General features: G+C 44.4%; 1 protein-coding gene across 6 annotated transcripts in view; it reads right to left on the reverse strand.

Moving 5' to 3' along the window:
- Positions 1 to 24688, reverse strand: part of LOC120052780 (catenin alpha-2-like) — a 654154-nt gene that overhangs the window by 295791 nt on the left and 333675 nt on the right. The window lies entirely within an intron of this gene.

The raw sequence follows: 24688 nt of genomic DNA on the forward strand, positions 1-24688 counted from the left end.
GGAACCACATACGTGTGTCTTTCGGATGGGGTTGGGTGAAAAGCGAAAGTCAAATTTTGGTTGGACCTCGTGTGCAAATGACCAATAAAGTGATCTTAAATGAGATCTATTGTGAAGGATGCATTTCAGTGGATCTAAAAAACCACATGAGGTGACATGATGTCGTGTCACATTCTTTTCCAAGGAAAAGGATTGATTGACTTACCTGTCGAAGGGATTCAAATGGAAGGTTGTCAGAAGGAACACATGAGGGGAAAGAGAGAAAAAAAAGAGTTAACTTTAGAATGAATAGCGACACATAGCTGAAATACACTTTGAGACGGACACTGTATGCAATGCAGAGAGCCAGAAATAAAGGCGAAAGGAGTGATTTGTGTCTGTTAATGTGTGTGTGGCTGTGGGTGTCTGTGTTTGTGTGCTTGTGTGTGCGCTTATGTGTGTGCGCGTGTGTGCCTCACTCTCAGGACAGGCACGGAGTCCTGCTGCTCGCCTCCCACTACAGCCAATCCAGTCCCTGTGTGTGTGTGTGTGTGTGTGTGTGTGTGTGTGTGTGTGTGTGTGTGTGTGTGTGTGTGTGTGTGTGTGTGTGTGTGTGTGTGTGTGTGTGTGTGTGTGTGTGTGTGTGTGTGTGTGTGTGTGTGTGTGTGTGCGCGCCCATGTGTTTAAACACACACGTGAATGTGTTCACTCCGCCAGTCTATATGACAGGGCGAGAGGTCAGGAGACAAGAGCTTGAGTAAAGATGAAGAGAAGAGACAAGGAACATGCAATATTAATCAGACTCTCTTCCTCTCTCTCTTTCTCTCCGATCTACCACTCGTCTCTCTCCCTCTCTCCCTACTGTTCCACCTGTCACTCGGGCTATTCAATCCCAGAGCCCCACTGACTGAGCAGGGTAATCCAGGTCAGAGCCTCGCTCCAGCAGCAGATATACTGCAGCTAGCCGGGCGGGGAGGGATGCAGAGAGGTAGGCAGACCAGGTTGAAATGTATCCTGCCTCTGGTCTGGAATCAAATAGTGTTCAAAGCCTCAGACCCGTGTGGCATGCCGTTACAATTTCTCTCTGACCCCAGAGTGGAGTGTGGAGGGAGGGAAGGAGAGGGAGGGATGGTGGTTCTATATGAACTCCTATGTGAGTTGCAGCTCTGTGATATTTGAGTGACTACTAGAAGGTTTGACATTGGAGGGGTGGTACGATCACAGACAAGGGTTGTGTGTGTGTGTGTGTGTGTGTGTAAGAACAAAAGAAAGAAAGAAATAGAGAGAGAGAGAGAGAGAGAGAGACAGAGAGAGAGAGAGAGAGAGAGAGAGAGAGAGAGAGAGAGAGAGAGAGAGAGAGACAGAGAGAGAGAGAGAGAGAGAGAGAGAGTGAGAGACAGAGAGACAGAGAGAGAGAGAGAGAGAGCGAGAGCCACAGTAGGAAGTGGGCCAGTCCATCCATCCATGGCTGGATCCCAAATGGCACCCTTATTCCCTTTATAGTGCACTGGTTAAAAGTAGTTTACAGTGTAGTGAAAATATAATGATATACAGTGGAATGATATATGATCCTCCCAGCAGTAAGCCTGGGTAAGGAAGTCTGGTTTCTAGACTTCTGATCCACTATCTTTCTCCCTATGTTGTGGAGAGGGAGAGAATTCTCTGGGGTTGGTTGTGCTGTCAGCCTAACCAACTGGAGGTCCATAGGGAAACCTAACAGGCTAGCAAATAACTAGAAGGACGCCTTATTGCCCTAACTTAGAAAGCCAGTTACAATTTCCCTTCCCGGCTAGTTCCTAAACAAATGCAAATGAAAGCGTGGAGAGAGGAGGCTGTTTATATTCAGAGTGCAATGTCCTATTGGTGTGCGTGTGTGTGTGTGTCTGTGCGTGCGTGCGTGTGTGTGCGCGCGTGCGTGTGCGCGTGTGCGTGTGTGTCTGTGCGTGCGTGTGTCTGTGCGTGCGTGCGTGTGCGTGTGTGTGTGTGTATGTGCGTGCGTGCGTGTGCGCGTGTGTGCGCGTGTGTGCGTGTGTGTGCGTGTGTGTGCGTGTGTGTGTGTGTGCCCGTCCAGCACTTTGACAATGGGAAGATGGGAAGAGACAGCAGCATTTATCTGCACCTTCCCCTCTAACAGAACAGACGAAGGAACAGAAGACAGAAATAAAGCCTTTCCCTCTTCTATAAAATGCTTCAGTTGTGAGGGGAGAGAGAACAGCCGGCCCACATGAGACCCGTGAAGGTAAGAGAAGGATGGGAGGGAGGGAGGGAGGGATGGAGAGAGAACAGCCGGCCCACATGAGACCCGTGAAGGTAAGAGAAGGATGGGAGGGAGGGAGGGAGGGATGGAGAGAGAACAGCCGGCCCACATGAGACCCGTGAAGGTAAGAGAAGGATGGGAGGGAGGGAGGGATGGAGAGAGAACAGCCGGCCCACATGAGACCCGTGAAGGTAAGAGAAGGATGGGAGGGAGGGAGGGATGGAGAGAGAACAGCCGGCCCACATGAGACCCGTGAAGGTAAGAGAAGGATGGGAGGGAGGGAGGGATGGAGAGAGAAAGAGAGAGAGAGAGAGAGAGAGAGAACACAATTAGACCTAACCAAATCATGAGAAAATAAAAAGATAATTACTTGACACATTGGAAAGAATGAACAAAAAAACGGAGCAAACTAGAAATCTATTTGGCCCTAAACAGAGAGTACACAGTGGCAGAATACCTGACCACTGTGACTGACCCAAAATTAAGGAAATCTTTGACAATGTACAGACTCAGTGAGCATAGCCTTGCTATTATTGAGAAAGGTTGCCGAAGGCAGAACTGGCTCTCATGAGACGACAGGCTATGTGCACCCTGCCCACAAAATGAGGTGGAAACTGAGCTGCACTTCCTAACCTCCTGCCAAATGTATGACCATATTAGAGACACATATTTCCCTCAGATTACACAGACCCACAAAGAATAAGAAAACAAAACCAATTTTGATAAACTCCCATATCTATTGGGTGAAATACCAGTGTGCCATCACAGCAGCAATATGTGTGACCTGTTGCCACAAGAAAAGGGCAACCAGTGAAGAACAAACACCATTGTAAATACAACCTATATTTATGTTTATTTATTTTCCCTTTCATACTTGAACGATTTGCACCTCATTACAACACTGCATATAGACATAATATTTGAAATGTCTTCATTCTTTTGGAACTTTTGGAAGTGTAATGTTTAATGTACATTTGTCATTTTTTTATTTATTTTACTTTTGTTTATTATCAATTTCACTTGCTTTGCCAATGTAAACATACATTTCCCATGCCAATAAAGTCCTTAATTTTAAATTAAATTGAGAGAGAGGGCAATTTTGTTGAGTAGGAAGCAGACTGTCATTCCCTTCTAAACGCGAGCTAACCGTGAAGCACAGCGTCGCGGTGTGGGGGGGTGTGGCCTAACTGACAGGTCCTATTGGATCACTACAGTATGTGCCTGTATGCTTGTTGGTATTGGTAGTGGCACTCAGTGAGTCACCTGCATGTCTCTGATACATCAAGCATCATATCACATAACGTGGTTGGTTGTCTCTTTCTCGCTGTGCGTGCGTGCGTGTATGTGTGTGCGTGCGCATGCTTGCGTGACATCCGGACACAAGTCCTGCTCACAAAGCCTGTGGCTATGAGAGCCTTCTTCATCCGCTGCTGTCGTCACACAACACAACACAACACAAACAGCTCAGTCACAATCCCATTGGGAAACAGCACAGACCCTGAATCAGTCTACTACATTAACAATCACAACCAAACTTAATATGAAGAAAGCATATTAAATAAATGCAGCTGTGTCCTTGTGATGTTCTCGTCTATGAACGCGACGTATCATGTCCTGATTTATGTTCTGGGAGGAAGAGTAGCTGCTGCAGTAGCTAATGGGGATCCTAATATATTTTTTATGAAGACATCCAATCCTAGCCAGCAGAGATGTACTATGATAATAATAACATACGCCATTTAGCAGACACTTCTATCTGAAGCTACTTAAAGGGATGCGTGTGGGTTGTTCCCGGCAATCAAACCCACCATCCTTGCAAGCCTCATGCTCTACAAACTGATCTACAGAGGACTACAGCGTTGTACAGGGATTGATATTGTGCTAAAAGTGAGTGGCCCTGACCTCAACTGGGAGCCCGAATCAGTCTAAAACAATCATATTAACCATCGAAACCAAACATAACGTGACATTGTTCAACTTCTGATAAACACTACAGTACGACATCGAACGCAGGATTCCATTGATATTGCGCCGCACGCGCTTTAACGAATTCAACGCAATACAAGCTACTTCACTGCTTTGCCCACAGAGATGACGATGCTTCAACTTGATGTGTTATTCAGCCCATTAGAATGTGTGTAGTGTGATAATGATGCTCTAGCTATACTGGGTCGTTGCCGTTTGCCGATCTAGAGGGCCTCCGCTGAGGGAAGAGATGCATTGTGTGTGTGTGTGTGTGTGTGTGTGTGTGTGTGTGTGTGTGTGTGTGTGTGTGTGTGTGTGTGTGTGTGTGTGTGTGTGTGTGTGTGTGTGTGGGTGTGTGTGGGTGTGTGTGGGTGGGTGTGGGTGTGGGTGGGTGTGGGTGTGTGTCGGGCGTTGGCGTCGCCACTGCTTTCCCCATGGGGTTGTAGGTAGTAGCAGTGCTGTGGGGTTCTACATGGAGAATGAAAAGGCCCAAATGCAACTCAGAGGGATCTAACTGATGCTCTTTCTTGCTCAAGTGTCTGGAATTTAATACCATCAATGACTTACTGTTACATCCCCCCCACACACACACACACACACACACACACAAACACACACACATATACACACACACACACACACACAAACACACACACACATCCAAGCACACACACACACACACACACACACACACACACACACACACACACACACACACACACACACACACACACACACACACACACACGTCCAAGCACACACACACACATACACATACACATACACACACACACACACACACACACACATACACATACACATACACACACACACACATACACACACACACTGAATTTGATCAAGCTTTATAGTCTATTGATTCCTTATTGATGAATAAATAAAACAAAAGTGTTTTGTTGTTTCTCTGTAATACCAGCCATAGCAATTTTATGAAGTTGGCTTTAGCTAGCCAGCTACTGTAGATGAGGTCGGGAGATGAGGAACCCAACTAGCTACCAAACCTTTTTCAGGCTATCAATCAAGTATGGTTGTTTAACTATGTTATCTGGCATGCCTGCTGGCAAGGTTTCCAGACTTCAGAAAAACAGGCAATTACTACATTTACTGAATAAGACTCACATTACTTTGAATATTTTACCCAGATTTTTTGCAGAAAAGCATTTTTTGGGGGGATTATGACATAGCAAAGTGGCAATTGTACTAAAACTCCTAAAGAATACAAGTTATTAGAATCAATGTGCATCATTCATTAAAATGACAGAAAAATGGACAGGTTTATTTCCATAGAGATAGCCATAATGACTATGGCTCTAAATTCTCCAACCTCCCCCCATCCATCCACACGTAGTTCGTGCCCCCTCTAAAATAATCGGTGCGTGACGCCCCTGCACACCCAAACACACACGCTATTCTGCTGCATGTGCACATTAACAGTGTAGTTTGGTGGAAAAAAAGTGACCTAGATAGTTTTTTTTACGTTTTTTTTTTTTTAAATGCATGCAGTTCTGTCCTTGAGCTGTTCTTGTCTATTGATGTTCTGTGTTATGTCATTCCGTATTATGTTTCATGTTTTGTGTGGACACCAGGAAGAGTAGCTGCTGCTTTTGCAACAGCTAAAGGGGATCCTAATAAAATACCAAAAATACCAAAAGTGCACCGGAGAAAATGTAACTATAGTCCATAGGGTTATGTGGGAAATGTAAAGGTAACGTGTTATTAAGGTCACATGGAAAGCATCAATTAAATGATTTGTCATACAACACAATTGTTTCTTTGCCTGTGATTTGATTGCATTGTGTAAGCCAGCAACAAGAGGAAATATAGGTGGTTTGTGGCGCACGGTTGTGGCAGGGTCCAGTCCATTCTCTCCCTCCATCCATCCCTCCCTCTATCTCCCTCCTCTTTTTTAATAAAGACAACAAATCAATCAAAGGGAAAGTGGCCTTTAAGCATCTTGTGAGATGATTCACAGAGGAGTGTATATAAATCAACGCTTTTCTCCTTTCACTGTGGTCTAGCAGACACCTCTATTGTTGCTCTCTCTCTCTCTCTCTCTCTCTCTCTCTCTCTCTCTCTCTCTCTCTCTCTCTCTCTCTCTCTCTCTCTCTCTCTCTCTCTCTCTCCCTCTCTCCCTCTCCCTCTCTCCCTCTCTCCCTCTCCCTTTCAGCTCTTTTGTGAGTCTTCATCTTTATTTATACTGAGGTAATGTGTGTATGTGGGGGGGGGGGGCTTGACTGTTTCTGGGATTTCGAATCTCGTTTAAGTTCATTATTCCACAAAAGAAGCAGTCAGACGCCGTATAATGTGCTATGTGCGTTCATTATTTTAAGTAGCTCCAATTTTTCTGCTGCATTGCAGATTTATTTTCTCCCCCCTCTCACTTCTTTACATTCCACTCGGTTATCGAATAGAGGTCGGTTGCAAACGGAGAGAGGGAGAGAAAAAATATATATTTATCAAAGGCACTAATGCACTGAATAGCATGAAAATAGTGCAACGCAACTGGACTTATAAAATGTCCTGAACATAACCGATAAGCAACACAGCTAGCTATGCTACCACCCTCTCTCCCCTTGTCATAAATAAATAGCCTTTTCTTCTTTCTCTCTCTCCCCCTTTTGAAATGTATTATTTTTTTCTCCAATGGAAAATTGCTGGTGCATTTTCATTATGTCTTTGATGCATATTTTCCTCCTACGCTCCCTTACAATGTACTAACGCTTGTTGCTGTTGATGTACCATATTATACGCAGTATAACGTACACCTGGTAGTGTCTTTTTTATTTACCGTACGTCTAGTAATACGGGGTATTGAAATGTCAACATTTGGATACTGTTTGACCAAGAAATCAAAAAGACAAACCCGTTTGGCATATGTATTGTCCCAACCTATATATTGTCCATACTGTCTGTACACCACATATGTATAACAAGGACACAAGAATTTGGCTGCACCCGCTTTACCATATGCTAATCTGTGTGCCGTATGCGGCAAGTAAAGGTTGATTTGATATTGCAGAAGATAAAATAAGGAGTGATGCGCAGAATATTCCAGAACAAATCGTATCCGTATACTGTAAATTGTATGTCTATCCCCCACTTAACATGATAACCGCAGGGACTTGAGGCAAACAAGAAGCAGTCTATGATTCCTTTTGAACAGGTCCATTTTAAACAGTCTAAGAAATGCATTCATATTCACCATCGCTATAATAACCCATTGTTTGTGTATCTGATAACATACAGAGACACATATTTCCTTCATGGAGCCAGCCCATGCCCTCCTCCTAGCGTCTCGGCCCAATGCGAAGGTCAATCTCGCCGCGGTTCCATTCGCCATGGCGACAACACGGTGTAATCTTATCAGGTGCGCATCGGCCATTCATGATATTGCCTTCATCTGCGGGGTTACACGCTCCCGTCTGAACTCTCCGTGGAGCCGAACCCTCGCAGTGGGACGCTCCAGACACCCCCTGGGGCCAAAGACAATGGAACGGTCCACTGATCTCACTCAAGGTCAATACAGGGGTAGATAAAAGGGTGGAAAATTGTTACCCCCCCCCCAACAAAAACTCTGAGAACAGTTTCTCAGAGAGCACAGCTCAATTCTACTATTTCTTAGAGTTTGGCAAGGCAACTGATCTTATTTTGAACGGACATGTCTGGTTACACCAAGGTTAAATGAATAAATATCCAGTGTTGCATTGACTCTACTCTGAGAGCAGACAAGGAAGCGGCACATTTGTGAAACGACAGAAGAAACCAGTGAACTGTGTGTGTCTGTGCGTGCGCGCGTGCGTGTGTGAGAGTGTGTGAAGCACGCACGTCTACGTTTCCTGGCGCAGCCAAACGCTAACAGGAACTAGCAGCTTCTTTAAGGGCGCAAACTATTCAAATCCCATCCGTTAACAAGCAATCAAGCTTGCTTATTCCAATGTTTGCTTTAGTGGTGCACACTGCCACTTTGGTGTGAGTGTCATCGAAGGCCTGGCGATAAAAATGTATCCCCAGATATTTTCTCAGTTTACTTCAAATGCTAGTGGGGCAGGAGACTACAGTAAGAACCTTATAACCATATTATAGCCACATTCCAAGCTCAATTATACCATTTGTTTATATATATTGAACAAGGGGATTGACCCAGGCTCTGACGGGGAGAAAGAGAGGCTTTGGTCGGCCTACTTTATGCATACATACCGTCCAAGTTAATGACATCAATGATTTGCGGCCCTAAGCAATCTATCTACCTTATGCAACATTACAGGCAACGTTTCTGACGTAATGTGGTCCGGCAAGTCCAGAGGGGGACGGACTGAAAAGCGTGCGCCCGATGCCGTTTCATCCAAACAAATTTCCATCGTTTCTAAACTCGGCCCACGCGCGATCGTACGATATCTGGTCACCGGCGATTTGGCGGGACGGCTCGAGAGGAGGCAAATGAGTGCCGCCATTGCATGTCTACTACCCGGGGGGAAATGCAGGGAGGCACAAATCATACTTTGTTATTCCACGAGGAAGAGAAGAGAGTGACTATAAGAAAAGACAATGACCGAGTCAGACCATCCGCACAAGCCCACACTAGTTCAGTGACGCAGCCGATGTCACTAGAGATAGTGTGTCTGAGCCCTTCGTTCAAACACCTCAGAATAAGACGACATAAAACCATGATGGGGGGAAAAAAAGTGTTACATTGACTATAGGAAACTTCTGTTAAAGAAAACACATCACAACATTGCACGGACATCTATTTTGTCCGTCTAAAAATAAACGAGTCAACAACAAGCTATCATAAATGTGGGACAACACGTCAGTAATTCTTATCCAACACCGATAAGTTCCTGCCCTATGGGCCGTTCTGGCTTTGACAAGACTCACTTTACTACTTGTACGGCCATGATGTAACTACAGCCTAGGGCAACATGTTTTAATACAAGCAAGTATAGGTGACAGCCCGTCAACTGTGAGGATACCAGAATTTGAGAGGAGAACTCTGCTGATTGGGAGTCTATTAGATAACATGTATTGAAAGTGTAGCAGAAGACAGGAAGCAGAGAAGTAAAAATAAAAATAACATATTGGTTTCCTTTTTGGACAAAAATGAAAACCAGAGCATAGATTGCTGTCATACCTTTTCCATAGACCACTTAATGGGATAAGGAAGCCAATATGTGATTTTGTAATTCGGCTGAACTATATCTTTAAGTAGGGTAAGGTCACAATGAGATTGGTCAAGTAAAGGCTGGAAGCAAAGGGTGCATTGAATGTTGTTGGCTGATGCAGAGAGAGCGAGAGCGAGAGCTGTAAAGATGCTATATGTTCCGGGATGAGAAAACAAGATGTGTGTGAACTAGGGCTCCCGGATGGCGCAGCGGTCTAAGACAATGCATCTCCGTGCTAGAGGCGTCACTAAAGACCCCGGTTCAATTCCAGGCTGATTCTCAACCGGTCAGGATTAGGAATCCCATAGGGTTGTGCACAATTAGCCCAGTGTCATCTGGGATAGGCTGTCATTGTAAATAATAATATGTTCTTAACTGACTTGCAAAGTTAAATATATACATATTTTTAAATATGAACTACCCATCACTGATGTAAATGTCATGTGGTATCGCTGTGAGCAACGACAATGCCGCCTGTGGTCAACTGGATACATATTTTTTCAGTAAATACCCTATATGGGAAGAGTGAATCATGAAACAGAAAACAAATAGGCTTACAGAGAGACGAGACACACACACTAGCACACACCCCCCCCCCCCCCCCCCCACACACACACACACACACACACACACACACACACACACGCACAAACATAAGGGCATACAGTCTAGCACACACACAAGCGCGTACACACACACACCTAACACTCTCAAAGTACAGCAAAAAATATCATCCTTTGTACCTAGCTAAGTGCACACATGTAACTTTTATATTCCAAGAAAGGCTGATTAAACTGTTCCAGGTAAACCATTCAAGTTAAGTCCCCTCGGACTTCAGCGTGATGCCCATTCCAGATGTATTTAAAATGGTTGGGTGGATATTACATTTGTAATTATAATCAGTCCGTCCAGAAGTCCTGGCCAGGGGCATATGAGAGGTGAGAGAAACAATCAGATTAAATGATTTCTATGGAGATTTAGTATCGTACATGTCTACATATATGTAGTAGTCTGTAAGTAGTAGAGCGTAAGTAGTAGTGAGTAGGTAGTAGTGCATGTGTAGTAGTGCATATGTAGTAGTAGTGTATGTAGTAGTGTGTAAGTAGTAGTGTATGTAGTAGTGTGTAAGTAGTAGTGCATATGTAGTAGTGTGTTTGTAGTAGTGTGTTTGTAGTAGTGTGTATGTCGTAGTGTGTATGTAGTAGTGTGTATCTAGTAGTGCGTATGGTTTAGTGTGTATGTAGTAGTGAGTAGGTAGTAGTGTGTATGTAGTAGTGTGTAAATAGTAGTGTAGGCAGTAGTGCATATGTAGTAGTGTGCAAGTAGTAGTGCAAATTTAGAAGTGTGTATGTAGTAGTGTGTATGTAGTAGTGTGTATGTAGTAGTGTGTATCTAGTAGTGCGTATGTAGTAGTGTGTAAGTAGTAGTGCAAATGTAGTAGTGTATATGTAGTAGTGTGTATGTAGTAGTGTGTATCTAGTAGTGCGTATGGTTTAGTGTGTATGTAGTAGTGAGTAGGTAGTAGTGTGTATGTAGTAGTGTGTAAATAGTAGTGTAGGCAGTAGTGCATATGTAGTAGTGTGTAAGTAGTAGTGCAAATGTAGAAGCGTGTATGTAGTAGTGTGTATGTAGTAGTGTGTATGTAGTAGTGTGTATGTAGTAGTGTGTATCTAGTAGTGCGTATGTAGTAGTGTGTAAGTAGTAGTGCAAATGTAGTAGTGTATATGTAGTAGTGTGTATGTAGTAGTGTGTGCGCAGTAGTGTGTATCTAGAAGTGAGTATGTTTTAGTGTGTATGTAGTAGTGTGTAAGTAGAAGCGCGTATGTGGTTGTGTGTATGTAGTAGTGTGTATGTAGTAGTGTGTAAATAGTAGTGTGTAAATCGTAGTGTGTAGTAGTAGTGTAAGTAGAAGTGCGTATGTAGTTGTGTGTATGTAGCAGTGTGTATCCATTTCAGAGATGAAGTGTGCAGAGGGAATATCAAGAGAGAAAGACAGAGAGATGGAGAGAGAGAGAGAGATCAAATCGACATAGAAAGAGAAAGGGATTGAATGGAGAAAGAAAGAGACAGGGAGAGAGTCAGGCTTCTAGCATGTTTCAACTTCCATCACAACTTTCATCACAACTTCCATCACATATTGATGGAACACCCGATATAGAGTTTCTCTCTCTGACTCTATATCCATTCCTTATGTCTCTTGCAATTTCTATTTCTGTCTCTCTACAGATCGATGTCACTCTCTCATCACTATTTTTCTCTATCCACACCTCTCTCTGCTGCCCCCTTCTCTCAGAAGCCACTAGCCATTCCATACACCTCCCCCCTTCCGTCTTTGAGTCACCCACCCCCAACATGTCATTTGACTAGGGCTGTTGTGGTGACTGTATTACCTCAACACCGGCGGTCATGGGTCATGACCGTAGTCAAATTCCACGTGACCGTCGGGTCACGTAAATCTCATTTTATGCACCCAGGGCATGCGTTGGTAGCACTCTAGTCAGCTATCTAGTAAACACTTCAAATACGTGGTTGGTGTCTCTTTTCTGAACACAATTAAACGGATATATCTTAGAATTGAACAAAATTGTAAGGTTGCCAATAACTGTGGACGATATGCCGATAATACGGGACATATTGTTTTGCTAACCCACTTATCAAAAAGCTGATAGTAGCAATATTTCAAATGAAATGTCAAACCTGCTAATTGCTTACCCGTTAGCTAACATTTTTACGTCACCAATAATCACAAAACATTGATGGCTTGATCACAAGATAACACCGATGAAGGTAATACACTGCTCAAAAAAATAAAGGGAACACTAAAATAACACATCCTAGATCTGAATGAATGAAATATTCTTATTAAATACTTTTTTCTTTACATAGTTGAATGTGCTGACAACAAAATCACACAAAAATGATCAATGGAAATCAAATTTATCAACCCATGGAGGTCTGGATTTGGAGTCACACTCAAAAGTGTGTGGAAAACCACACTACAGGCTGATCCAACTTTGATGTAATGTCCTTAAAACAAGTCAAAATGAGGCTCAGTAGTGTGTGTGGCCTCCACGTGCCTGTATGACCTCCCTACAACACCTGGGCATGCTCCTGATGAGGTGGCGGATGGTCTCCTGAGGGAACTCCTCCCAGACCTGGACTAAAGCATCCGCCAACTCCTGGACAGTCTGTGGTGCAACGTGGTGTTGGTGGATGGAGCGAGACATGATGTCCCAGATGTGCTCAATTGGATTCAGGTCTGGGGAACGGGCGGGCCAGTCCATAGCATCAATGCCTTCCTCTTGCAGGAACTGCTGATACACTCCAGCCACATGAGGTCTAGCATTGTCTTGCATTAGGAGGAACCCGGGGCCAACCGCACCAGCATATGGTCTCACAAGGGGTCTGAGGATCTCATCTCGGTACCTAATGGCAGTCAGGCTACCTCTGGCGAGCACATGGAGGGCTGTGCGGCCCCCCAAAGAAATGCCACCCCACACCATGACTGACCCACCGCCAAACCGGTCATGCTGGAGGATGTTGCAGGCAGCAGAACGTTCTCCACGGCGTCTCCAGACTCTGTCACGTCTGTCACATGTGCTCAGTGTGAACCTGCTTTCATCTGTGAAGAGCACAGGGCGCCAGTGGCGAATTTGCCAATCTTGGTGTTCTCTGGCAAATGCCAAGCGTCCTGCACGGTGTTGGGCTGTAAGCACAACCCCCACCTGTGGACGTCGGGCCCTCATACCACCCTCATGGAGTCTGTTTCTGACCATTTGAGCAGACATGCACATTTGTGGCCTGCTGGAGGTCATTTTGCAGGGCTCTGGCAGTGCTCCTCCTTGCACAATGGCGGAGGTAGCGGTCCTGCTGCTGGGTTGTTGCCCTCCTACGGCCTCCTCCACGTCTCCTGATGTACTGGCCTGTCTCCTGGTAGCGCCTCCATGCTCTGGACACTACGCTGACAGACACAGCAAACCTTCTTGCCACAGCTCGCATTGATGTGCCATCCTGGATGAGCTGCACTACCTGAGCCACTTGTGTGGGTTGTAGACTCCGTCTCATGCTACTACTAGAGTGAAAGCACCGCCAGCATTCAAAAGTGACCAAAACATCAGCCAGGAAGCATAGGAACTGAGAAGTGGTCTGTGGTCACCACCTGCAGAACCACTCCTTTATTGGGGGTGTCTTGCTAATTGCCTATAATTTCCACCTTTTGTCTATTCCATTTGCACAACAGCATGTGAAATTTATTGTCAATCAGTGTTGCTTCCTAAGTGGACAGTTCGATTTCACAGAAGTGTGATTGACTTGGAGTTACATTGTGTTGTTTAAGTGTTCCCTTTATTTTTTTGAGCAGTGTACATTTGGTAAATGCTGTTGAATATGCCGATTAATATGGGGTGCTACGCTGGGACCTGTTTCAAATGATCACGTTTACGCTCAACATGGCCACTTCATATGTGCACTCGCTCCGTTATGAAAAAAAACAACATTTTTATCTTATTCAGCTAAGTTCAATATTATTCTTCTTACTATAAAATCACATAATATAAAATAATGGAACAGGACTTATAAGCATATCTTGTAAGCTAAATGAACAAGCCTGCAGCCGATGGCATGCCACATAGTCAGATAACATACAGTAATAGAGGACAACTCATATTCTGTTCTCCTGAAATGCATTTTCTTCATATCAGAATGTTTCTTTAGACCTGACTAAAATAAATAATGGATTTATTGTGACGGCGTACATAACATGTATTTATTAGACTTTTTTTAAACCTAGATGTTCCAAAGGCGTGCATCAGTCGATTGTATGCGTGGAGGCCTGGAGATGCTAAACGTGTTTATGCTAATTAACGGTGCATTACCGTGAGACAGGCATTCTTTTGCATGACAATAATCGGCTGACAAAATGTCATGACTACCACAGACCTAGATGTGACACACTAAAACATACTAAGAGATAATGATAATGAAACAAGACCATTTAATATGAGCTTTTGATTAAAAAGCATGTTTACCCAATCCTGTGACCTCACCCTCCCCGGCAGCGCCAGGGAATCTTATTAGGTGATGTTGATAAGAGTATATTACCTGAATAAATCATGTCGCTCATGGAGAGAGAGAGAGAGAGAGAGAGAGAGAGAGAGAGAGAGAGAGAGAGAGAGAGAGAGAGAGAGAGAGAGAGAGAGAGAGAGAGAGAGAGAGAGAGAGAGAGAGAGAGAGAGAGAGAGAGAGAGAGAGAGAGAGACAGCTCAATGTAATTGAAGAATCCATAGAATCTAACCATTTCTGGGAAAGTTGGAAAACACTAAACAAACAAAAACAGGAAGAGTTATCTATCCAAAATGGAGATGTATGGATAAACCACCGCTCCTATCGTTTTGTCCGTATAACAAAGAACAAACAGAAAAAAACATGTACATGATCAAATACAAATCTTAGAATAAACTATTAAAGACTACTAGAACCCACTGGATTCTCCAATTACATTGAATGGACTACAGGACAAAATAAAACTCTCCAAACCAAAAAGGCCTGTGGTGTTGATGGTATCCTCAATGAAATGATGACAAATACAGATCACAAATTACAATTGGCTATACTTAAACTCTGTAACATCATCCTTAGCTCTGGCATCTTCCCCAATATTTGGAACCAAAGACGTATCACCCCAATCCACAAAAGTGTAAACAAATTTGACCCCAATAACTGCCGTGGGATATGCGTCAACAGCAACCTTTGGAAAATCCTCTGTATTATCATTAACAGCAGACTCGTACATTTCCTCAGTTAAAACAATATACTGAGCAAATGTCAAATTGGCTTTTTACCAAATTAGCGTACGACAGACCACGTATTCACCATCCACACCCTAATTGACAAAGAAACAAAAACAAAGGCAAAGTCTTCTCATGCTTTATTGATTTCAAAAAAGATTTTTGACTCAATTTGGCATGATGGTCTGCTATACAAACTGATGGAAAGTGGTTTTGGGTGAAAAACATACAACATTATAAAACCCATGTACACAACAACAAATGTGTGGCAAATGTGCTGCTTTGACAATGTACAGACTCAGTAAACATAGGCTTCCTATTGAGAAAGGCCGCCGTAGGCAGAACTGGCTCTCAAAAGAAGACAGGCTATGTGCACACTGCCCACAAAAGTGGAAACTGAGCTGTACTTCCTAACCTCCTGCCAAATGTATGACCATATTAGAGACACATATTTCCCTAAGATTACACAGACCCACAAAGAATTAAAAAACAAACCCAATTTTGATAAACTCCCATATCTACTGGGTGAAATACCACAGTGTGCCATCACAGCAGCAAACATTTGTGACCTGTTGCCACAAGAAAAGGGCAAGCAGTGAAGAACAAACACCATTGTAAATACAACCCATATTTATGTTTATTTATTTTCCCTTTCATACTTTCACTATTTGCACAACTTTACAACACTGCATATAGACATAATATGACATTTGAAATGTCTTCATTCTTTTGGAACTTTGTGAGTGTAAAGTTCACTGTAGATTTTTTTCTTCTTGTTAATTTCACATTTGCTTATTATCTCTTTCACTTGCTTTGGCAATGTAAACATATGTTTCCCGTGCCAATAAAGCCCCTTGAATTGAATTGAAAAATTTAATTGAGAGAGATAGAGGGGGGGGGGGGGGGGGGGGATTACCTGAGGTAAATCCTGATTGGGGCTGCCCATGTCTGAAGTTCTACATTATGTAATAGAGGTGTCCGTCCAGGCGTTGCTTAGCCGGCTAATAAGTCCATTATGGCTTTGTTGAGACACTAATCTCTACAGTGTGTGTGTGTGTGTGTGTGTGTGTGTGTGTGTGTGTGTGTGTGTGTGTGTGTGTGTGTGTGTGTGTGTGTGTGTGTGTGTGTGTGTGTGTGTGTCACACTGAAGGTGGTGTTTAACAGATGCTGTCTTATTGGAAGCCAAATGAAAAGTCTCTCTATCCATTTGTCCTCGCTATCCAATCTCCTGGCAGATTGGACCGTAATGGTGCTACTGATACAGTAGTGTTGGTGTGGAAAATGAGAAGCCAGCAGAGTCATGACAACTGAGCTGAGCAACTTCAAAAAACCTTGAGATGAAAATGGACTTTGGAAACGTCCTAAAGGGAAGCCAAAACAAGCATCCCTCAAGCACACAGACAGACGTAGGATTTGTTCATGTGTGTGCCGTTCTTATACGCAAGCCCGAGAAATGCATAATCAGCGAGAAAGCCATAAAATGTATCACGACAAAGCAAGTGTGAAATATGATTTGGCTAAACGAAGTCCAACCCGGTGTGTGGCCGGCCTGACAGAGCAAAAGACGGGGGCACTTCAACGAGAGAGGCCTGGTACTCTGATGGATAGGCTGGGTAACTACGCCTGGCAAGAGAGGGCCTGCTGAGGGGATAGACTTTACTGCAAATAGGAGGCACACACACACACACACACACACACACACAGGCACACAAATAAAAGCCTGCAGTTGTTGGCTCGAGCAGTTTATCCCTCAAAGTTGCTGAGCTGTCTCGTCCTCTTGTCCATATCGTCTCCACAGGGGGCCCGAAAAGGCCTAAACCTGGCGTGTTTAAGCTCTTTCTCCCGGAGAGCTTGTCAGATCAAAACACCTACGTCGTCAAGATGGAAGGTGCGACACGGAGGGTTTAGTGTTAGCATTGAAATGAGAGTTTCTGGAATGGAGGGATGCAAGTGGAGGGAGGGAGAGAGGGGATGAAGGAGGGGTCTCTGTTGACATGGATTCCAACAGCACCGATTCATCAGAAGCAGAGACAGAAAAACGACCCATGAATAAATGAATAGCCGGTCAACAATGCATTGAGGCTAAAGACGAGCAACAATTTACGCTAGTTGAGTTTAAATACACTCTCGGTGACGTAGGTGAGTCCCCCCTAAACTCTCGGTGATGTAGCAGTGGTATTCCCACAAATAGCGACAGGGTATGCAGAAATATATGTGTGTTTATATATTTTTTGAAATAAACAGATGGGCTTTGTTGGACACTGGTCCAAAGTATGTCTCCGGTCCCAATGCAAATGAATTCATGCTGAGCCGAAGGTTTCTTTAAAAAAAAAAAAAAAAAAGATTATCCGCATTCCGCGGGTATAATCACCGCTGGGCCGACCGTTTCTGAACCTATACTTGCACGTGTGCGCAGCTAAACAGCGAGGCCACTTGGATGGCGCCGCACCAGGAAGCACGCACCGTAGAATCTCAATCGGAACGACACCCATCGAGCCCGTCTAATCCGCCGTCAGATCAGGATGTGAGGTGACGTGAGGGTGATGTGTGGAGATACAGAGAGACAAAGTGAGAGTGGAGATACATGCTGTACTGTAGTTGCCTTGATGAATGATGTGACGTGGCAGATGCATCTACAGTGATGTATCTACAGTGATGTATCTACAGAGATGTATCTACAGTGCCGTGTGTAGACCAGGAGAGTTGAGACAGAACCACGTCATTTTTCTCTAGTCTGTTAGTATATTAGCCCCAAGGGCAAAACAACGTAATATCTAACCCATATCAACCCATTAGATATTTTTACCCAGGAAACACTGAATTCATTTCTGCCTTTTCCCTTTGATATTTATCTCGTTCCGTCGTTTCTCTTTTTTCCCCCTTCTTTACTTCCAGTGCCTGTCTTTCTGTGTCAGCCAGATGATTTTTTTTCTCTCCCTATTTTCCTGCCGAGTCGCAACAATAGAGGGAAGACTTATCTTGTCAAGAGATCAATGTGCATCAATTACCCAGCATTCCCTCCGTGTGTGTTTAATTACAGTGCAATCACTCGGAGATACCAGTGCTACTGATTATTTTGTGCGGCTGATACTTCTTGTAAATATTAGGGAGCGCGTAGATGATGGGGGAAGTAGGGTGCACGGCTAGGGGTGTCGTGATGAAAACAGCAGCGGGGGAAAAGTACTTTCCCCCAAAGAGATACTAAAGAGCCCATCTCCAGTCAATACAAGGCCTCTTCTGTGACAGCATTGGCCATGCAGCCATTTAGGGCTATCTCCATTGTAAATCAAATAAAAGAGCCCTATGCATCTCTACTGTAGCTGTTCCCCCGCCCACAACCACAGGGAGATGGATGGCTCTTCCTTATGGCCTTGGTGTGGGTGATGTAAGGACTGCCGTAATGGAAACTGGCACCGGGTGCTGAGTGGGCGCACCTGAGGCTTGTTGGGGGAAAGGTGGGACAGACGTTTGTGTGTGTCACACCGCCCCATGTCAGACTGCACTGCACGGACGGGATAGAAGAAAACAAAATGGGGAAAGAGAGATATAGAAGAGACAGAGAGAGAGACAAAGAGAGAGAGATCGAGAAGAGAGAAAGAGAGAGATTGAGAAGAGAGAGAGACTGAGAAGAGAGAGAGAGAGAAAGAGGATGGAACATAATCACTCAAAGGTTAGCGAGGTCTGGCACAGTGTCCCAAATGAAGGGTGTGAGCGTCGCCGGGCAGACTGTGAGCTCAGCCTGCCGTCTGATAGATCACCTCCCCACTCCCTGGAACAATCCTAGCAGAATAAAGAAAGGGGCAACATATTGATTTGAGAGTGACTGTTCCTACGGGCACGAGAGAGAGAGAGAGAGAGAGAGAGCTTGTGTGTGGTGAATCTCAGACGTTATCTGTATTACAACACCTGTATAGGGGTTGATGAGAAGTGCGGGTTGCGAATCAAATTTCCCTGTCCAATCACTACAGGGCATAGGTACTCGGTTATCATCCTCCTCCCAATGACTTCTATTCTACTGTCGTCAGTTCCCGCTGTCAAAGTCCACCATTAAAGATGCATTGGGTGGGTTCAGGGCACCTAATATCACAGCCAATTTACTCATTGCAGCATTGTACACTACCAAGACCAAAAACTCACATTACTACCCCAGGAGGAAACCACTACTAACACTTAAGTGAGAGCTCTGGTCAAATGGAATATACTGCATAACTACACACACTAGAGCTCCTGAGTGGCGCAGCGGTCTAAGGCACTGCATCTCAGTGCTACAGGCGTCACTACAGACTCCGGTTGGATTCCAGGCTGCATCACAACTGGCCGTGATCAGGAGTACCAGCGCCGTCCGGGTTCGGGTTTGGCCGGGGTAGGCCGTCATTGTAAATAAGAATTTGTTCTTAACTGACTTGCCTAGTTAAATAAAGAGTGAATATATCGTGTCTGCCTGGAGAACGGTCCCCCGTTTCTTTTCTCTTCTGCTCTCCCTTGCTTTGGATCTCCGCAGTGAGACGTTGGACACAAAGTGTGCCTTATTCTGTCTTGCTGTTTGACCGTGACTCACTTCGACAATGGTAGGAAGGTCTTCGCTGAACACCGTTCGCTTCTGAGGGGACAATAGAAAATGGATTTAAATCCCATGTTGCTTATTTCACACCGTACCACGGTGAATACAGCACTGGCCTTGGTGTGGAATGACAAAATGTTACTTTTATATTAGAAGAAAATCTATTCATTTGTTTGTTTGCTGACAGTGTGTTTTTTTCTTGCTTGTTCCATGCTGAAAAAACACGAAGCATTGTTTTCACGAAGCATTGTGTTGTTGTGATTTGTCTGTCTGTCATTCTGTCTGCCTGTGTCAGATTTTCTGCCTCCTTGTCTTTCTGCCTGCCTGCCTGCCTGCCTGCCTGCCTGCCTGTCTGTCTGTCTGTCTGTCTGTCTGTCTGTCTGTCTGTCTGTCTGTCTGTCTGTCTGTCTGTCTGTCTGTCTGCCTGTCTGGCGTCCAACGCCTCCCAGCTTGTTTTATTGCTTTGCTTCCAGTTAAGACCTACTAGTGGTGAGGTTAATGCTATTCTCCGCAGTTTGCTGGACTGGCCCTCACAAGCCCTCTTCATTTCACCGGCGCTGCTGCTAGGCGGGACACTTCAAAGATACTCTCTCAAAGTCAAAGACACCAAGAAAAGCAAGATGCCCTGTGCGTGATATTCTGGAGAGAATGCATTTTTCGAAGCCGAGCGATGCATTTAGTCAGCTGGGTGACATTCACACTATACAGTATCTGTGATTAGGAGACAAAAGAGCCCGTTTGTTAATCTTCAAAAGATGGACCTACATTACAAAATCGCTGCTAAGTCTCTTGTTATGGATAGGATCTTTGGTTTGGAGCCAGACCCATGTTCTACTACTAGACTGCGTCATCTGCCTAAGAGTCACAGTGACGTCAAACGCTTCCATCAAATGACAGCAACATTTGCTCTCTATAAATACAACTCAACACATTAAAGACAAATTCATCCATCTACTGTTAGCGTTAGAAACAGCATGTAAGTAGAACTATTGGAAGATCGCCAATAACGCAGCTAGTCTCGGCGTGGCGTAGTGATTCAGAGCAGAGGTCAGGCAGGGTGAGGTTGAAGCACAATGTTGCATCGCATCCTTCCAGTGACAAATCACCAGATTAATGACAGGATTAGGAGTGGCCCGTCACTTTACACATCACCCAATTAAAATGATGGATGGACCGTCAGGGCCAGGCATTTTTGCTCGTTTGTCTTGCGTACCCTTGAACTCCCGCTGTAACTGACCCGCTAAGATATCGATGAGCCCCCCGAAAACATGGATCATTTTGCTGAAGGGAAAAGGTGATACTTTTTTTTGATACGGTGTTACCGCCACACCGGCAGTTATGAGTCACGACGGCAGTAAAATTCTAAGTGACCTCTTAGAAACAGTAATCTCCTCATATGCACTCTGGACATCCAGGCTGGATCACAACCGGCCGTGATTGGGAGTCCCATAGCGTGGCACACGATTGGCCCAGCGTCGTCCGGGTGTGGCCGGTGTAGGCCATCAGTGTAAATAAGAATGTGTTCTTAACTGACTTGTCTAGTTAAATAAAGGTTAAATAAATAAACATTTATAAAAACGTGTTAGTAGTACCCAACTCGCTAACGACCATCAGGTCCTAATGGCCTAGTGCTCAGGGCTCTATTGTCCCTCCATCAGGTCCTAATTGCCTGGTACTCAGGGATCTATTGTCCTTCCTTCAGGTCCTAATGGCCTGGTACTCAGGGCTCTATTGCCCCTCCATCAGGTCCTAATGGCCTGGTACTCAGGGCTCTATTGTCCCTCCATCAGGTCCTAATGGCCTGGTGCTCAGGGATCTATTGTCCTTCCTTCAGGTCCTAATGGCCTGGTACTCAAGGCTCTATTGTCCCTCCATCAGGTCCTAATGGCCTGGTACTCAGGGATCTATTGTCCTTCCATCAGGTCCTAATGGCCTGGTACTCAGGTCTCTATTGTTCCTCTAACCACTCTGACATCAATGCAAATACAATCAAAAATCACATTAAACACTGATCATCAAAACAGTAGGCCCATCATACTTTTAAAACTCACCTCACTGTGATGATCAATTTGAAGTTCAACACCAGGTTGAAACATAGTGGAATGGTCGTTGTGGATGTTGTTTCAAACACAAGGAAATGGACAGCGCTTTCTAAGGTGATGATTCATTTAAAACACCCATATGCATATTAGAGCATATGCATAGCTCTATTTATAAGAGACTAAACCCAAAAGAAAAACCATGAATAAAAATAATGATTGTGCCATTATACAATACATAGCCTACCGCATATTACACAAGGCAGAAACACATACAAAACACTGATTTAAGATATGTGGTACATAATTGGTCTAGCCTAAATGAAACAAATTAGTTAGCTTCATTTATAGTGAATTTGTTTTTGAGCTTGAATAGTCTAGGGCATTTTTTAAATATTTTCATAATTAATAGGTTGACATTACCTTTAGTTAAAGAATATCTCACCACCGTGTGTTTCCATCGCCTCCCCTCTCTGTTTCAGAGGGGGTGGTGTTAAATGCGGAAGACACATTTCAGTTGAATACATTCAGTTGGACAACTGACTAGGTATCCCCCTTTCCCTTTCTCCCTCTCCTTCATTCCTTGTCCATTGTGCAGAGAGGGGCTGTCAACTCAATGCAATATGTTACGCTGTGAAAAAATGTTACTGTCGATGTTCCCAAACAGATTTCACTTGGTTTCCCAAATGAAGTGACAGGGTTGGATAGCCTACGGCATACAGAGTCGGGGGTGGAATATCACCTGTTGCACAAGGAAATAACCGGAGTAACCTGTCCAACATGAGTGAAATGAATTGCTGCGGAAAGTGCTCTCCATTCTCTATTCGAGTGCAAACAGATGACATTTCCTTTTTTTCTCTTGCCCCTTTTCCCGCCCATTTGATGAGCCATTCTTAATTGAAACTAATATGACACATTAGTAAACACAAGATTAAATAGACGAATAGACTGATGGGTGAAAATATGATAACTTGATGAGCGAACAGCGTGTGCAGCCTGAGGCTTTTTTTAGCGACTTTCTCAAATCATCGCTAGTCTACAGTCACACCATGCAGCCCATACACGTTTTGACTTGTAAGGCATTCTATGGTTTGTATCGTTCACAATTAAAGTAGCCAAATACTGTAACTCTAAATCTAGCATATAGGACCCGTTTCAAATGATCACTTTTAGCTCAACATAGCCGCTTCATACGCACACTTTTGCTCTGGAATGGGAAAAACATGCTTTCTATTTAATTCAGCTGAATTCAATTATAATTTCCTTACTAAAATCCTATACTGTAAAATAATGGCGCGGGACTTAAGCATATCTTGTCTGCTAAATGAACAAGCCTACAGCCGATGGCATGGCGCATAGCCAGATAACATACAGTAGACCAACTCATTACGTTCTTCTGAAATACATTTTCTTCATATCAGAATGTTGTTGTTTTTTTAAAACCTGCATAACATAAATAGATTTATTGTGATGGTGTATATCAAATTGATTTCAAAGGGAGACGTTCCAAAGGAGCGCATCAGCGGCTTGTATGCGTGGAGGTCTGGAGATGCTAAACGTGTTAGCTTAGCCTAGCACATTAGCTTTGTGCTGGGAGCTAGCACACTGCTGCTATCTGCTGCTAACCCATGCATGGCTGCATATGGACAGCCTCAGCGGGTATATGAGGCCCTGTGGTGCAGGATGAAATATGTTTCAGCCTTAGTTAATTGGGTTTAATGGTGGTCAGGCCGGGGCTGAGAAAATGCTGCCCGGTCCCCACAGAGAGGGCCTTCACCCTGGGGCGGATGCAGGCAAACCCCCCTCCCTCTGGTTCTCCTTCCAGAGGTCACTCTATTCCCTTTATCGTGCACTACTTTTGGCTTTAAGTGCACTATATAATTGAATCGGATGCAATTTCAGACACAGTTGAGAACTCAAGTTTCAGATAATAGGAAATGTATTGAGACTATATGTGTTGGTGTCCCTGAGCACACATTGTAACATGTTGAGCGGCTCTGAATAGAAGTTGGTAAAGTTAAAGTGAAACTTTTCAAGACCTTCAAATGAATAGCGTTTGAGCAAGTTTCCGGGGATAAACTCGAAAGTGTCGTTGGTTTCCTGGCTAAAATAGAGACTGAACAATATTTTCAGATGCCCACAAAGCTTAACCAGAGACTGCTGGCAGCAACAGACTGCAACACAAACAGGGCATGTGGGCTTTACTTCGCTCATCAGGTGAGGAGAGGGGGAGTGCAAGGGAAGGAGGGGGCTGTGAGTCATGCTTGGGGAAACACACCGCTCGGGGGGTTGGGTGACGACGGGCACCCTCTCTTTCTCATCAGCCGCTCACAGCCGGAGCTTTGTCATGTTTCCGTTTGCATTTTTTGTTGTATTTTAAAAATGTTCTCCTTCCCTTCTTTCCGCCCGTTAAACCGTGGCGCCGCAGAAGCTTTCGCCGTTAAGTGTGCCGTGGCGCTCCGCCCTCGGAACTGGAGCAGGTCCCACGTGCATGACCTACGCCATCAACTTCACCACAGCTTCTCTGGGCCTATATCGTCGTGCTTCCTCGCTCACTTTCCCGTTCCCCGCCATTTTATGTTGTTGCCATTCGTTTCGGTGACATCGTTCTGTGGATTTCTTGAATATAAATCGGCTGAAAGACAAAAACGGAGACGACATATGTGGGAGCTGTGCCTGGGTCCCTTATGCTTAAGCATGAGTCAGAGATGTGGCGGCAGGCTGATCGGAGAGTTTGAGATGGAAACAAACTTTGTGGAACAAATACATTCCGGCGAACAAATACGACAACATTAAGGAGGGTCCAACACCAGTGCCACAGCTCACTGCTGATTATTCTGGAGGGATCCAAAACAAGAATATTTTAAGATTCCTTCTCCCTTCTTGGGACGTGACTCAATATTCCAATGCGTGTATTTGCA

This window comes from Salvelinus namaycush, chromosome 8 (genome assembly GCF_016432855.1).
Source record: "Salvelinus namaycush isolate Seneca chromosome 8, SaNama_1.0, whole genome shotgun sequence".
Classification (NCBI taxonomy): Eukaryota; Metazoa; Chordata; class Actinopteri; order Salmoniformes; family Salmonidae; genus Salvelinus; species Salvelinus namaycush.